General features: G+C 49.1%; 2 long non-coding RNA genes across 3 annotated transcripts in view; one reads left to right on the forward strand and one right to left on the reverse strand.

Annotated features, from left to right (window-relative positions):
* Positions 1–4,875, forward strand: LOC136298936 (uncharacterized). Of its 2 annotated transcripts, none has more exons than XR_010723417.1 (2): positions 1–61; positions 3,507–4,875. It is a non-coding gene; the product is annotated as an uncharacterized lncRNA (long non-coding RNA). The 2 variants fall into 2 exon arrangements; XR_010723416.1 differs by lacking the exon at positions 1–61 and adding an exon at positions 367–559.
* LOC136298935 (uncharacterized) overlaps positions 4,132–16,409 on the reverse strand; it is a 23,024-nt gene continuing 10,746 nt past the window's right edge. The window contains exon 2 of the long non-coding RNA XR_010723415.1: positions 4,132–5,980. This is a non-coding gene — a long non-coding RNA (uncharacterized lncRNA). The remainder of the gene's footprint in view (positions 5,981–16,409) is intronic.

The following is a 16,409-nucleotide window of genomic DNA, read 5'->3' on the forward strand; positions in this document are numbered from 1 at the left end:
GCCAATGTGGGCTCTGCGGCGCCGCGTGACGGGCGCGCGTGGCCGGGAGGGAGCGGCGGAGGTGGGTGAGTGCGGTGTGTGCGGTCGCTCCGGGACACTTTGCGGCACCCCCTTTTTCCTCTAGGCTCCGTCGTGGCGGCAGCCGAGCGCCTCAGCGCCGCGGCAGCCGCCGCCGCGGCCTCCTAGGACGGGGGAGCGGGTGTGGTGGGGCCGGCCTGCGTGGTGAGGTGGCCGGGGAGCGGGATCCCCATCCAGCCCTGGGCGAACACGCCAGAGCCGGGGGGCCCGATCGCCGCGGTGCCGGCGGCGTGCGCAGTGGGCACCAGCTGGCGGTGACTGCTGGGTGCCCTGTTGGAGCGGGTAAGGCCCGCCAGTCCCGAATGTCGGGAGCGGCTCCGGGGCGCATCTGGCTGGAAGGATCCCACTGCTGAACTCTTACGGAGGCTCCGCGCGGATTTCGGCAGGTGCTGGTCCTGCTGCGCTGATGAAGGTTCTGGGAAGTCACCGAGGAGAAGCTCCTGAGCGTGCCCGTACTTACGAAAAACCATTAGTGTAAAGGGTGTGTAAAACCATAAATAGTCTTGTTTTAATTCTGTGCCTTTGGTTCATCTTGAAATGTGAAGGGATTGAGCTCAGGGGCTGTCTACTTCTGTCCTGCCCCCACCATGCCCCCCCCCCCCCCAAAAAAAAAAATGTAGCCTGAACTCAGGAACCCTGAAGGCCAGGAATACTTGTCTGAGCATCTGACTTGTTCGGTGGAAAAACACCCTCAATTGTCCTTCTGAAATGGACAATTTGTGTCTGCTGTGTCTTGGATAATTGAACTTGATATCCAAAATCTGAAGGAATTCAGTCTGTGCAGAAATTATTGTGGCAGATTTCTTCTTGAAGAATGTCCAGCAAGAATAAAACATGTAAGATTACCGATTTTAAAAGGATAAACATTATTTGATACTTTATTTATCGGGCACCACAGGGAAAAGGTAAAGGTTTTGTTAAAAAAAAAAAAAGAAGCATTTAAAATTTGTCTGATAATTTTCCAACAATAAAATCGAATTCATCAGTGGGAAAACAAAAAGGCTATAGGAGTTGGGATTATTCAGCCTGGGGAAGAGAAGCATCCAGGGTGACCTTACTGCAACCTTTCTGTACCTGAAGGGGGCTCCAAGGGAGCTGGAGAGAGACTTCGGACAAGAGGTAATTGCTTCCCACTACCGGAGGGCAGGGTTATTGGGACACTGAGAAGAACTTCCTTGTGAGGGTGGGGAGGCCCTGCCACAGGGTGCCCAGAGAAGCTGTGGCTGCACCTATCCCTCAAAAGTGTCCAAGGCCAGGTTGGATGGGGCTTTTGAAGCAACCTGGCCTAGTGGAAGATGTCCCTGCCCATGACAGGGGGTATAACAAGATGAGTTTTAATATCCTTTCCAACCCAAACCATTCCATGATTCTGTGATTCTGTGGTATCTAAGATATGTGGTGAAAAGTTAAATCTGTTAGTCATGATTGGTAAATGGCTAAAACCTGAATTACATATTTGAGTTGTTTGACCCCCATCCCCAGTGGTGTGTGAGCCTGAGCTCACAAGTCTGCAGCTTTGGCCTGAAAACTTCACTTCCCAGAACAGTATTTAACTCTGCTTACCCTCAGTTTGGCCTGTTCAGGCCAGCAAGTTTTATCTTTCCTCCTGGAAGGGATTTCTCTGTGTGTTCTTGTGAAGGCATCAAAAAAATCACTGCATGTGTGTGCAGTGGCTCTTTCAGGCCTTATCTCTGAAAAGCTATGCACAGCAGGACATTGAACTGCATAAAAGAATTAGGAAAATTACGGTTGAGAACTATTTAGGTGTATTAGGTTTATGACAATCAATGAGTCTATTAAGGATTGTAGCATCATCTCTTGTGCTCGGCTTTTATTTTGTCACATTGTAGTCAATATCAGCAGCAGATGTTCAAAAGCAATTTAAGATCCTGTCAGTGTAAGGGCAAAGTAATTACCCAAACATGTTCCTGAGGGATGTGAACCTGAACTTATGCATCACATCAACCTTGTCCTCTTAGGTAATCAGAATGTCTCTGTACCTACCAGGAACTTTGTCTCATCATCCTTTAGGGAGGAACCAGTGTTTCTTTCCTGATGTTGGAGAGGTGGACAACATCACCCAAGTACTGCAGTGCTGTGGATAGAGCAGTTGAACACCTTCCTGCTGCTCCTATGGGATCTGACCTGTTCTGAGGATGGGCTGGCTGGATGCCAGTCCATTCCATCTGGCCCTTGGTAGAAGACCAGTACATTGCAGTTCTATTTCATTTGGCAAGCCCAGGAAGGAAATTGCTCGTTACAATCTTGCCATTTGGTGATGATCAATTTTACACAAGCGAGATGAGAATTTAATTCTTACACTTTCCCTAGCTGTTCTGCAGTAGGTTAACTTGGACATTTTTGAAGTCTCCAGTGCAGTACAAGGCAGCAGTTTGCTCTGGTGCACATAACTTTCCTCATAAACAACCTGTGGGTTGGTTTATCCAGCCTGTACAAGTTGAGCTTGGGGCAAACTTTACTGCTCTTTAACCCTGAGGCTGAGTTTCTTACTCTGAAATAATCCCCAAGTCCCCTTGTAAAACTAGTCTTTTGATTCCACACTGTTCAAAATCTATGTTTCTAGGCTGTGGTGTGAGTTCCTGTGCAGTCCTGTGTGGTGTTCGCTGGGTCCTTACTCTGGCATAGCATTTTGTTAAGCCTCTTTCCACTAGAGTCCAGGCCATGGCCTGAGGTCATTGAAGAGTTTATTTATGTGGCAATTGTTCTGCAATTTGGAGGTAAATGCTTCTACACCTGTGTGGGCCTTGAGTCAGCAATTGTTATTTTGCTCCCTTATTTTTTAAGAAGCTAGCCTTCTAAGCCAATACTTGATGCAGTGGTAAGGACTAAATGCAGTGGTAAGTACTAGATTCTGCACCAGACAAGGTGCCATGAGGGCAGCGAAGTGACTTTTCCACATGCCTGTGAGGTCTCCCAAGTTAATTGTTTGTAGCTTGATTCTGTGTTTATGTCCATGAAAAAATGTAAATCCTTGCATTGTAGAAATGAGGTTTTCAGTGTCAGGTGAAATAAGCAGGCAATGACAAATAAATCTGAGACATCACTAGTAATCCTCAGGTGTTAACTGGTCCTTCCTTTATCCTTCATTCTCCTGGAAGGAAAAAATGGCATTGGCTTTGGATGCAAGGTCCTCTGTCTGTGTCGTGACAGAAGCTGCTGAAGTTCTAGGTCTGTGCTGTTCTACTGAGTGTTCACCTTGGTACTTCTAAGAAGATTGGGTGCAGTTGCAAGCCCCAGCAACCAGATTGGCATGGATCTCTTTTCCATTGCCCTGAGTTTGTAGAAAGAATTTCAGAGCAGCTTCCTTTAATGGGCTTGAAATCATGTTGCCTCATAGCTTTTTGGTTTTGTGTCATGCCATATGCTGCCTCTGCTGTGTGACGAGTTCTCATTGTCTCCCTTTACAGAATGGGAACTTGTGCCGTGAAACACTGCTGCCTCCAGCGTGGAGTGTTCTCCTTTAGATAGAGCATGCCAGTCTCACTCACACAGAAGAACTGCTTCAAAGAGCATCAAAAGCATTCCACCTTTTGCATCGAGTTGCATCTCCATGTCAATTCAGTACAATCCAAGAACTCAACCCTGAAGTCAAGCATTTAGAAGGAAGTGTTTTTCTCCTGGCTTCTCCTGGGAAGGAGTTATTCCCTGTATGACCTGGGGTAGCCCTGTTTCTTGTGTTCATAGCCACGTCTGCCCAGCCTCTCCATCATTGACATCAAGTAGCAGAGCAATTTGCTGACTAAATGTAAGCATCATGAAGTCAGACCTCTCTTCATGGAAGTGTGTCTTTTTCTCCTACATTGGGAAGCCTAAATCCTGCAGTTCTTCTCTGGAACAGTAGTTTTGTGAAGAGTTTGTGTATCAGTCCTTACAAGACATGCAGAGCAAGATGTTCAAAGATGAGTGGCTAAACATGTGGAAGATACTGGCATAACAGTACAGAGACCTTTTCTGTAGTGCCAGGTGTCAGCCTCTTGATACTTTGTTTTTATGGAAAGTCACATCATGGATTTAAATTCCTTATTTCAGTCCAGGTACTGTTCTCAGTGAGACACTGGTTGTCAGAAATTACTTTGTAAATGAGTTTGCCAAAGAGTGGAAAGGGTAAGATTAGGTGAGAGCGGGGAGACATCTTGGAGTAAATTGTCAGTGGAGTGGTGAACAGGGAGGATCCTCCACTACCAGTCAGGCTCCCAGTGTCCTGAGCCCAGATTTGATTATTGAATTAATAACATGAAAAAAATGGCACAGCTGTTACAGCGTTATGTCACCACCTCAGGCCTACTCTGTGCCTTGGCAGGAATGATAGGCAGAAGAGCCTACAAGAAGATGGTAGAAAAGGAGTGATGGTGTCTTACAAGGATTTTACTCACAAACTTGACAGTTATGGATGGCATGAACTCATTGTCAGAAATTGATAGTTTGGTTGAGGTTGGATGGTTTTCAACAGGGATGCTGCAAAGAACCCAAGCCTGGAGACATTCTGCTCTGAACTCTAACTGTATGATGATGTTTTTAGTGGCTTCAACAAACATAAGAAGGTGTGCAGGCTTCTTATAAGGTGACTAACTAGTACAATTCTTTTCATGAATGGTTTTCCCTGTCTCATTTGAAATACGTGGACTGTGTTTTTTGTGGGTTTGGTCCAATTCAGAATATCTGTTTAACCCAGTCTGATGGATGTGTGTGTGACATGGACAGTTCGGGTAATTTCAGTCTGGCATCTTGAAAACAACCAAAAACATTCTCTTACAATTAAAAGCTTATGGTAATCTCTTGGGTGCCTCATGGAAGCAGCATCCAAGTAGACTGAGCTGTGATACCAATGAAGAGATGAACAGATGTGTCACCATGTCTGGCACAGTACACACTTGGGGAGTGCTATGGAGAGATCAGGACTTTGCCAATCATTCCCATCAAAGCGTCTGTCAGTGGTGACTAGATAACTGCTCCTTCAGCATGTGCTGGGAATGCCACCGTGGATCAAATGTCTTTTGTCATCTCTGAAGGCATTCATCTCCCCAAGCTTTAGCTCTAGACAAATGCAAGGTGCATGAGAACCCTGGGCTGCCCTTCTGCCTTACAGGAATCTTTCATCAACATGAAGGGCTGACTGCCTTGCTGGGAGAGAATAAGGGGAACTTCACAGATGTGTAATATATTCCCTGGAATGTCATGGTTTGTGAGAAGCTGATCAGTCTGGCAGTCAAGAGATGGTGTGAGGAGCAAAAGTACTGTAGGAAAAAGCTGTCAATGCTCTGTCAGTACACAGCTCTGGAGGCTGTCTCTAGCCTGAGCTGGGACTGTCAGGAAGCTGGGAAGTTCTTGGGAGGCCAAAAAAGAAGAATCTGTGAGGCAGTGCCATTTTTTTCAACAACTTCGCCCTGAAGTTATTTCTTGTCACTCAGATCTTCCATCCAAACCTAGTTATTTTCTTTAAGAGAAACAAACTCAGGAAATGTTTTATCAGTACAGTTGGATCATCTTGTGATGGTTTGACCAGTCCTCATCAAACCTATAATCCCATCCATTTGGAGGATGTGTGATGTCATCATGCTTGTTCAATACATCCTAAGCCCTGCTTCTTCATCCTGCATTGGTGATCTGCATAATATATAATCTGCATAATATTTCACAAAGACATAGGATTTTTGTGGTTTTGCCACAAAAAGTGGTTTTGCCCGTGTGCCTCTCCCAAACTCTTTCCCTAATCCTGCCCCACCTAATGTAAGGAAGAACAAGAGTATCCATAGGCTCACAAGGAGTGTCGTGGTGGCTTGTTTCCTACTTGCTTATGGGATAATGGGTGTGTGAAAGCCAATGAAGAGAGACTCCAGTCTGCGTTGAAAGTCAGTTTTGGTGTTGCATCAGGTGGCAGTGGCTGAAATGTAGGAAAATACCAACATTACTGACAGTAGTGCAAAATTGCAAGGAGGTATATGGCTCTGGGCTGAGGTTAAATGGAGAGGTGACTGCCAGGCCAAAGAGAGGCCAGCCCTGTCCAGGGGCTGAGCAAAAAGCAAGAAACAGCTAGACAAAGGGGTGAGAGTATCAGCAGTGCTGCCTGACTGGAATCACTCACCAAGGCTACAGTCACTGGACAAGGGTGCAAAATCAGCAAAAATTGAGCCTGAGAGAGAAAGAACTGGGCTAGGTTGTTCATATGGTGGGGAGAAATGGGGGCAGAATAGGAGACAGAGCACGTGACGGGGCTGTTTCGGGCCAGGATGGGCATCATCTTGGGAGCACAACACCAAATCTGCTAGGGCTCTGTGGGTGGGTTTGCCTTGCTTCTGCAGCCATGGTAGTGGGATGTGACCCCCAGCATCACTGAACAAGTCCCCTGACATGGCAGCAGTGAGTGTGACTTAAATTAGCAGCTCAGTTCATCAGAATCTCAGAAAATGCCATTTAAGGCATTTTCATTTGTGTCCACATCCACCTGCAGCCCTCCAGACAAGACTGAAAGACAGAGGAAGATCACAAACTGCCTTTCCACTTCCCAGAAAAAGCTTTGCAGGCCCTTTCCCGAGCTCCTGCTGGCAAGGTCTTTGAAGTCAACAGCACATCTCACACTCCAGCACCCGCTACACTCCAGCACACCCAGACATTTGGTTCAAACTGGGAGGTGACCCTCACCATTTCCAGGCAGCAGGAACACATGCCACCAGACCTGTCAGTGCAACTCAGTCCCACCAGAAGTCACCCCAACTCCAAACACTAAATGGGGAAGCTGCCTGAAAAATGAGGGAACACTTTTGCATCAGGAATTACTCAAGGCTTTGGTATACAGTGTTCTCAGATATTTATTTCAGTGTTCTTATAAATGTTCTATTTGAAGAAAAATATTTTAATTGGCCAATATTCCACAGAATCTAAATATTTTGCTCTAAGATAGTACTTCCTTCCCCTGCCTCATAGAGATTTAATTCTTTGCTGATTATATGGCTCAGGTTCTGGCCATGAGGGCTTCCCTGTACTGTTCACATGTAGCTAAAGTCTTAATCCAGCCACTGTCATAGCAAGGGGGAGAAAAGTTATCCTTAGTTAAACCTGGGAAAAGCTTTCCATCTGACAGACTTATCTGCTAAGAATGAGGAGTATGAAAAAATGCACATTGGAAGAGGATGGGACAACTGGGGGGCAGAGGCGAAACCCCCTTGCATCAGCTGTGAAGGGAAGGGGTCACTTGCCAGGAAGGGGCAGCCCTTGAAAGAGAGGCCGTGGGATGTCAGAGCTTGTAGGATCCCCAGAGCGCACAGCATGATGAAGAGCAGGCAGTGTGAGTCAAGTGCCACAACTGGAACTTGTCCCTGCCAGCTCCTCCCTGAGGTTCCCCAAAGCCTTTGCTTGTTGAGGGGCTTGCCTTCCCTCATCTTGCCTTCTCTGGATGGCAAAGGTATTGCCCAGTTTCATAGTGCAGAAAGGATGCACCTTTCCTAAGTGGTTTTAGGCACACCACATGGTCCGTGCTATGGAGAAACATTCTGCCCTGCACCCAGGGCTCTGCAATGTTCACAAGTATCTGCTGGATTCATGGTCTGAAGATACACCAGGCAGAGAGGAGTGTGAGCCTGCACCAAGGGATGCACCTTGGCAGGACTGCCATCAGAGCACACAAGTGGTTGGCCATGCTCTCCCCTCTCCCAAGTTTGTGGCAGAGCTCAAGTCAGGCTACTGGGCTGAAGCTGTTGGAATAAGCAAGCACCAGCTTCCAGGTATGCAGGTGGGTGAAGCCTAACTTCCTTTTGGGATGCCAGTAACTGGTAGGAGCTGGGTGTCTCTCGAGCAAGCACATCCCTGAAACAAGGAGAAAGATAAGAGGACTAAAGGCCAAAGGATTCAAGAGGAGAAGTAACAGCATGCAGTTGGTGCAAGTTCTGCCCAGCACAGGGAAGCACATTCAGCTGGGAGCCCACCACCGCAACCTGGCGTTGAGCTGTAGCTGACGGGTTTTAGACCAGCTGGAGGCTCTTGCTGCCACTGAGGCTTAGCCACAAGGGTAGGCATACAATGTGGTTGTCAAGGGAATGTGGAGCAATGGTGTCTGTCACACATGGTAGTTGGTGGGACAATGCCTACTCTTTTTGCTTTCAGTGGGAAGTTTGGCAATTCAGTGTGTTCTGTGGTGTTTCCTCAGTTACCAGTCTGGCAGTACCTGCTGTGTTTCCATGGGGTGGTTTGAGAAGTCCACTGTAGGAGCATCTTAAGAATTGTGAGGAATTTTTGTAATATCAGATGGAGACTTTGATCCATTTTATGATCTTGGTGGATATTTATAACATCCTTCATTATTCTGCTGGTTCACTTTACCATGTATACTTGGGTCCAGGAACATCTTAATAGGTACTGGGAGAAGAGAAGGAGCCTTGTAACATCCACCTTCTGATATGCAGGATAATAAAGGTGTGTGGGTGTTAAGAACAAAACATAAATGCTGCAGAGAGATTGGGAGAAGCTTTGCTTTGACAGCTGGTTTTTGTGTCCTGTATCACAGCTGCAGGAATGGTTTGGGTGGCAGGCAGAGCAGCTTCTTGAGGGACCAAACACAGAATAAGGGACATCGAAATGCGGGCACGACTTGTGAGGAATGGCAGAATTTTTGTGAAAGGTTATTTTAAGATTTCTCTGTGTACCATCATGCCACTGAGGAGGGAGAAGAAATATCATGGAAGAAAGTAGCTGGATTGGGATGCACTTGACCGCTGTAAATGAGTCAAAAGAAGCAAAGTGCTGGTTTGTAACCACCATAGATGATGGAGCTGCAGTTGACCCTAGTTCAGTGACTGAAATTGGGACTTAAGAGAATGACCTCCAGAAAAGGGAAGGGTGGGAAAGCACTTAGCAGGGACCCAGCAGAGCATCATGGGATGCTTGTGGGAGCTTTTGCTGCATACTTGTTCATACTGGCTTTGCAGCGGATAAATTAATCTTCCACCTCCAAAGTTAATTTGAGACCACATGTGAAATGCTGAATGGAGTACTAGCAATCTCAGTTGGTCAGAGCATGGTGCTAGTAACTCCAAGGCTGTGGGTTTGATCCCTCTATGGGCCATTTACTTAAGATTTGGACTTGATGATCCTTCTGGGTCCCTTCCATCTCTATTCTGTGATTCTGTGAAAAGCTTCGTGAATCTCATTTTGTGTGGACAGGGCATTTTAATGCAACAGCTCAGCCTGCCTACACTATTTTAGGTATAGCAGCAAGGATTAAGAGTCCAGTGCAAGAGTTGGCAGAGTCACAGCTGGGTAGAGAAGATTCCTGACCAGGTGGCTGTTCGGTTCTTTCTTACATAAGCCGTCTAGACAGGAATACAAGAAGCAATGCCCTGGCATGAGAGTTTTGCTCCTGACACTCCTGGTCTCCAGTCTACAGCTTTCGTATCAGAAAGCAAAGCTTATGCAAAGCAAGTAGGGAACAGAAAAGGATGTTGGTAGTGCAGCCAGCTATGCATCAGAGAAAAGTCTATGAAATGCTATAAAAATAATGGAAAAGAACAGTAACTAGTGAGATTTATTACAGCTAGGAAAACATCTGATGTTTGCACACAGAAGGTGCAGCATTGACAAGAAATATCTCGTCATGGTGAGCCTACAAAACTTGGGTAGTGCAAGAGGACACAGCATGGAGCTGCAGGCAAGGAGAAGGATGGTCCTGGGGAGGAGCAGCCCTGAAGAGCATACTCAGGAATATTTTTCTAAATCTTCTTAATTCCTTGTGACTGTCCCAGGGAGAATCAAATGTTTATAAGGACAAAATGCATTCAGAAAAGGGTCTGGTCTTGAAATAGTTCACATGGTAAATGAGACAAGAAGGGTCCCTGCCTGAGAAAGGTGCAGAGGCAAACAGAGCCGTCACCAGAGAGCAGCAGATGAAAGCTCATCCTCTTGATCTATAAGGACATGATAGTCCTGGAGCATGGGGCAGCCATCACCAACCACAGGCAGCAGAAAGCCCAGAGGTGTGACACACAGCCAGACCCTCCACCAGTTGGTAGGACATGACCCATTGGGAGCGGTACACCCAACAGTCTTTCATCAGCATGTGATGAAAGACTAATTTGCTCATTAGCAAATACCAGGTCTAGTCATGTACAGGTGCTCCATAACATTACCGTTTCCAGGTTTCTTGGAGTCATATGGCACTGGTGCCTGTGATGCAGTTTCCATGCTGCCAGTGACCAGAAGAGAGCAACCTCTTATTACTGAGGCAGATTTGTCCCCAGCTCCTCAGTCCTGGAGGAGAAATTGTGCCTGTAGCCAGGGCTGCCCATAGCTAGGGCTGCCTACAGCCAGCCTGTGAGTGTGGGCCATGCTGAATCCTGCATTTGGGGCTGTGTCTCCTTCCATGCAGGCAGTGTCACAGCTCCAGGACAAGCAGTCTGTTTGCCTTGGCACAAGGCTGCCGAGAGGACCTGGGCAGTCCAGGGAGTTTGGCCGCTTTTACCCAGGTGTCTTTGGCCTTGTTTGTGGCACAGTAGTGCCACTTTGGTCTCTAGTCCCAGTGATTTGGGGGACCTTCCCCAAACCCATGCCTGCAAGAAGAGTTGTCCTGCTGTTGACATACAGCTTGTGAATAAAGCCATTTTTTAGGGTAGTCTGGAACACAGTTCCTTGATTGCCTCCCAGCGTATTAGTGGTCAAAACCCCTAACTCCTAACTGACAGGCAGGATTCTTGGAGATACAGGTGGCTGCTCTAGTCTTCTGGGAAAGCCCTAAAAAGGTTGGTAAGTTTCACAGAATAGTTCGGGCTGGAAGGGTCCTCAAAGCTCATTTCATTTCATTCCCCTGCCATGGGCAGGAACACTTCCACTATCCCATGTTTCTCCAAGATCTGTCAACCTGGCCTAGAACACTTAGAGAGATGGGGCAGCCACAGCTTCTCTGGGCAATGTACCAGTGCCTTACCGTCCTCACAGGGAAGAATTTCTTCCTAACATCTTATCTAAATGTCTCCTCTGTCAGTTTAAAACCATTCCCCTATAACCTATCATAATCTGCCCCCCTAAGTACTGGAAGACTACAATGAGGTCTCCCTAGAGCCTTCTCTTCTCCAGGCTGAGCAGTATGTGGAGATGTCTGGAGCCTGAGTTTTAGGGGTAAGTGACCAGGAGTGGCATCTTTCCTGAACCTCTGTTCTTTTTCCAAATCCTTCATTTATTGCCTACAGCAGATCTCAACATTTGATTTATGGGCTTTTGAGGTGTCTCAAAAAGGGAAAAAAAAGACTTGTGTTCATTCAGTGTGGCAAAGTAATTGGAAAGGCAGGAGGGGAGATTGATGTCAGGTCACCTCTCAGGAATGTCCTGTCTGGAAATACTGAAGCCACGTCCCTCAGTGTAACACACAGCTAGGGCTTCATGTGAGCTCCCAGAGCTGCAGCTGAGCTGGAGCCTCCCACTGCTCTGATAGCACAAAGATATTTCTCTCCAGCTCCAGATGGAACTTCTGATGGGGCCAGGAGCTGAGGTCCCCCGGGGACCCTGTTTCTCACCACTGCTCAAGGTGCAGAGAAAAGCAGGATGAGAGTCCTGTGGGTCAGCACGGCAGGAGGGATACAACCCATTGGAGGAAGGAGAGTCAGACAAGGAGAGTCAGTCCCCCCTGGTCTGGGCAGGTGGGAGGGGAAACTCTGAAGCCTACCAGTGCCACCTAAGCAGGGGCACAGCTCCATGGGAAGTTCAGGTGCCACAGAATGCCTCTGCAGGCCCTGGCAGCAGTGGCTGTGCAGCAGGACAGAGACCACGCGCCCAGCCTGGGTACACATGTTGCCATGCACAGATCCATCTGGAAATGCCAGCACACAACAGGAAAGGGAGGTTCCCACTCCTTTGCAGGCTGGCAGCCCTGTGGTCACTGGAGATGCTGACACCAAGGCCCTGACAGTTTTCAAGCACTCTAGTCCTCTGGGCCCACTACAAGGGAGCAGGCTGCTGCCTGGGGAGTCATGTCCTGAGCAGATGCTAGTTCCACGGCAGCCTGTGGGCTCCCTCTGCTCCTGGTGGACATGGTGCCCTGTTTGTGGGTTCATCCTACACTGTAGGGTGCTGTTCAGTGCCCTGGGCTCCTGCAGTGCTGGGTATTGAGGGTGTTTCCCTCTCCCTTCCTTCCTGGGGCATCTAGGCTTTAACTCCTACAAGCCAAAGCTGTGGTGGGGCAGGAGCTCAGTGCCTCAGTGCTGCAACCCCCTCAGCAGAAATTGAGCTGGACCAGGGTGGGCATGGGCACTAACCCAGCACCTTTTGTATGGATCTACCCTCTGGAGAGGCTCCACCAGAAGCAGAGGTGCATGCCCTGAGCAGGCTGAGCCCCCAAGTACTCACCAGCATTGCTTCTGTACCAGCATGAGCAACAGACAAGAGCCTGCAGATAAATGGATAGGCCTGCCTGTTCTCTTCCTCCATGCAGGCAAAGAGGCACAACAGAGATCCAGCCCTCAAGATCTGCACCTGGGGAAAATTGCTTCTAACTCATAGAGAAGTGATGTGTGCATTTTGCATGCTGATCCCAGTACAGGCCAGCCAAGTGGGACAACTGGAGCCTGTTGGAATTCTGGAAACTGAAAATTTCAGGCTTTCTGTGCTAAAAGGCACTTGACCCTCAAGCAAGTACTACATTTGACTTGAGGCTGTGGAACAGACTTCTGAAATTGAGTGATAGCACTGGGGTTGTGGGTGTGTACTTTGAATAGTATTGTGTGATCTCACAGAGTGAAAAACTTAGGATTTAAGGTTTTAGTATATAGTAATATATATGGGGCAATATGGAGGATTTAGGGTGTTGTCTAAGTCCTTCTTCACCTTCTTTTTCTTAGTTTCGGATGTTTTTTTCTAATTGGGTGAAAAAGGTCTGCATTGCAGACCTTGTGTGGTCAATTATTGGGTTGAAAGTATAAATAATAGAGGTGTCATCTTATTATTGGATAGTTTATGCTTAAATAACCTTGGAAAGAGTTAGAGACACCTCCATTTTCTATCTTGCTAGTTCGAGCTCACGACTGGTGAGACTGTAATATAGATAAGAATTAATGAGCACTGAGTCCAAACAAGAAACTGCGACTCCTGTGTATTAATCCCAGCTCTAACACGGAGAAGATAAAAACCTCACAGGAGCCCTCAGTGTATGTGGCAGCACTGATCCTCCTTGGGCAATGTAGCACCCCAAAAGTGGGACCTTCCTTGTCACATGGCTCCTTTCTATCCCAGATGAAGCAGTACCCCTGGGCAGATAGGAGGCTGCCCAGTGCCCCTGCCAGCAGCAGAATGTGAAGGAAGCCATCATACCTGATCCTGTTCTGGCTCCCAGCAGGATGTGTGTGAATCATGCCTAGGAAAAGGGGATGTGTTTAGGCAGAAGTGCCCTGTCTTAAGCAAGTGGCACCAGTTCTGTGCAGGCAGGTGGTCCCTGTGGCTGGTCTGGCTGCAGCAGAGCTGCCATACTGCTGCCTTCCTGCTGCTGCTGCCCTCCAGCTGCACTGTGTGTCCCTAGACACCTTCCTGTGCATCACCCTGACCACTCTGTGCTGCCCAGCCTCAATCCTAAACCCAAGGATTTAACCCATCCTTTGTCCTGCCCCATCTCTGGGGTGTGCCCATGCCCAGGTTCTGCCCTCCAGGTCCTGCTGCTCTGGCCTCTCTTCATGCCAGCCTCCGAACTAAACAAGCTGCATAGTTCCCAGAGACTTACTGTCAAGGAGGATTTTGGCACATCATCACACCCAAGGCTGCAATTCTCAGGAGCGAAAGGAGGAAGAGGAGGCAGGGAGAGCCCAACTTCTCTTGCAGCCCCAGGCAGCTCAAGGACCTTCTCTCCTTCCCAGAGGAGCTGGGAACCATGGGGGTACTCTGCCATGGGGGACCCTGGGAAGTAGGTCTGAGGGCTCCAAAACTCTACCACCATGATGTCACTATTGATAACAGCATGGTGCCCTCTGGGAGCTGCCCTGTTGTCAGCATAGAGAAGTGGCAGCATCAGGCTTCACATGTGCACGCCATGGGCGAACGGCACAGTGCAGTGAAGCCAAGAGCTATCCTCCTTCTCCTCCCCTTTTTCCTCCTCCTCCTCCTCCTCCCTCAGTCAGCCAGGAGTGGGTGCCTGGCCCAAACATCCTCCTGGGATGACAGGTCCCCCTTCCCTGACTTCCTCTGGGACTGAGGCCAGCCAGGTCAAGCCAATTTGTGATTTTGGAAGCAGTCACAAAGTACTGCTTGTGCAGAAGGTGGCGTTGGCAAAGGTGTGTGGGTGTCAGAAGTTCCCAGGAGAGGAGGCATGAAACCAGGAAAGCTTCGGGGGGAAGAAGAGATTGATTCCAGGTCCCTCCTCTGCCCACTGCAGCCTGTGTGGCCCTGCACTGCCAGTGGATCTGTGCTGCCAGAACAGCAGGGTAATGCTGGCCCCATACTGTGCTTCTGTGCCCAGAGGAAAAGCTATGCCCCAAATGAGACTGAATTCTCCCCGCCTAGCACTACTGTCACATTCCTACCCTTGTCTGCATTGTCCCATCCCTGAGTCAGGCAGGTGCCCAGACCAGTTCCAGACATGATTGCACAATAAAATTCCATCACGGGGATTTAACATTAGCATCCCCAAAGGGAACCCAAAGAATTCTTGCCCCTCTTCCCTTTGCTGCACTTATCCCCTGGCTGGGGAGCTCCCACCACCTGTGCACCCACCCAGGCCTCTGCCCCCTGATGCAGGTTCATCCCATCTACTGGGCAATACGACCGCCTTTGTCAGCACAGAACACACGACAGAGCACTGTGATTGCTGCAATCCAGTGAGATCACTCCCTCACCTAACCTGCACCAATGCACAGGGCAGCCTCCCTGCAGCCCTCCCAGAGCCAGGCCTGGAGCTGGAACCCTGGGCTTTCCGAGGGGTTTGTAAATATCTTCTTGCTCCACTTCAAAGAATAAGGAGGTCTGCTTGGAGTCTGTGCTTGGCTGGCTGCATGCCCACCTCACCCTTAGGGAGCTCTGCATATTCTGTGTGGTGTGTGGTGATCCTGGGGATGTGGCAGTGGGTTGGTGAGGATGTGACAGGATCACTGCCTGAGGGGATGGAGCCAGGAGTGGTGCAGACCTATGGAAGCATAGGCAGTATAAGTGCCGCTGCACATGCTGAGAGCTGTTCACCCAAGGCTACTTTATCCACACAGCTCAGCATGCTTCTGCTACTGGGTGCTCCATGTGGGAAGGCCACCATCCATGCTGCCAGCCACGCATCAGTATCCATTGCTCTGCCCAGTGCTGCTGCTGGTAGAGGGGCTGGGGAACAAACCCGATGTACCTTCAACAGCTGAATGCTGGCAGTGGGGTTTCCCCCATACCTCAAGGGCAGATGAACTGCTGTCAGCTGTGCTGCCTGAAGGCCAGGAGCTGGGTATGTGGCAGTGCCTGCTCCCATGTGACAGCAAAGCTGCAAGTGATGCAGACCCCTGGGTGTGCTGGTGCCTGGTCCTTGAGGGGCTGTGTGACAGCAGTGATACAGGGCAGTGCAGACCCCAGACCCCTGTGTGAAAGCTCTGTGGCAGACATGGCAGGGATCATCCAGCAAGTGAAGATTATGTTGCTGAGACTGACAGAGGGTAATGTGATGTTGTGTTAGAGGGCACAGTGCTTAGAGGGGTTGACTTTGGTGTAGTTGCTAGAGCAGTGGCTGTCATGCTCCAGTGGAGCCCAGTGCTGCTCAGGCCTGGAGAGTGGAGAGCTGCTGAGGAACCTAGGGGAGCAGAGGGCTCTGGGATGCCAGTGCAGCTGGAGACCCCCCCTGCCAAACGGGCCCGAAGTGAGACATCTGAACCAACACTTCCAGTGTGGAAACTGCTGGACCTTCTAAGCACCTCTACCACACCCCACCTTTCTGGCCTACAGTGGTGGGTCCTTCCTTGTGTCAGATGATGCTGTGGTCCTGCTCCATCCCATCCATCTTCCCAGATTGCTGGAAACTCCCAGAAGAGCAGTGAACTAAATCTCAGTGACCTCCTCTGGAGAAGCCCCTTGGTCTCTGGGTTGCCAGTCAAGGCAGGGAGCAGCACCTCTCTCCCTCACCTAGGAGCTCAAAGCAGGTGGCAGCTGCCTGCTTTGCAGAGCCCACAGCACATCTGGGTTATGTCAGGTACTTAGTCCTCTCCAGGGTATACTTCTGGGGTTTGCCCGGAAACAAGATTGAGCCCCAACAAGTTTGTCCTCTGCAGAGCAGGGCTGCACTTCAGCTGCAGGTAAGGAGCTTGGGGTCTCTAGGGGAAGTCTCTCCACGGGGAGACACCAGGGCTTGGCTGTCCTGGCACTGCCTTCTGGGACCTGGGACA

The sequence above is a fragment of the Chamaea fasciata genome, unplaced genomic scaffold (assembly GCF_029207755.1).
Source record: "Chamaea fasciata isolate MVZ Bird 193981 ecotype frontalis unplaced genomic scaffold, bChaFas1.0.hap1 SCAF_18, whole genome shotgun sequence".
Classification (NCBI taxonomy): domain Eukaryota; kingdom Metazoa; phylum Chordata; class Aves; order Passeriformes; family Sylviidae; genus Chamaea; species Chamaea fasciata.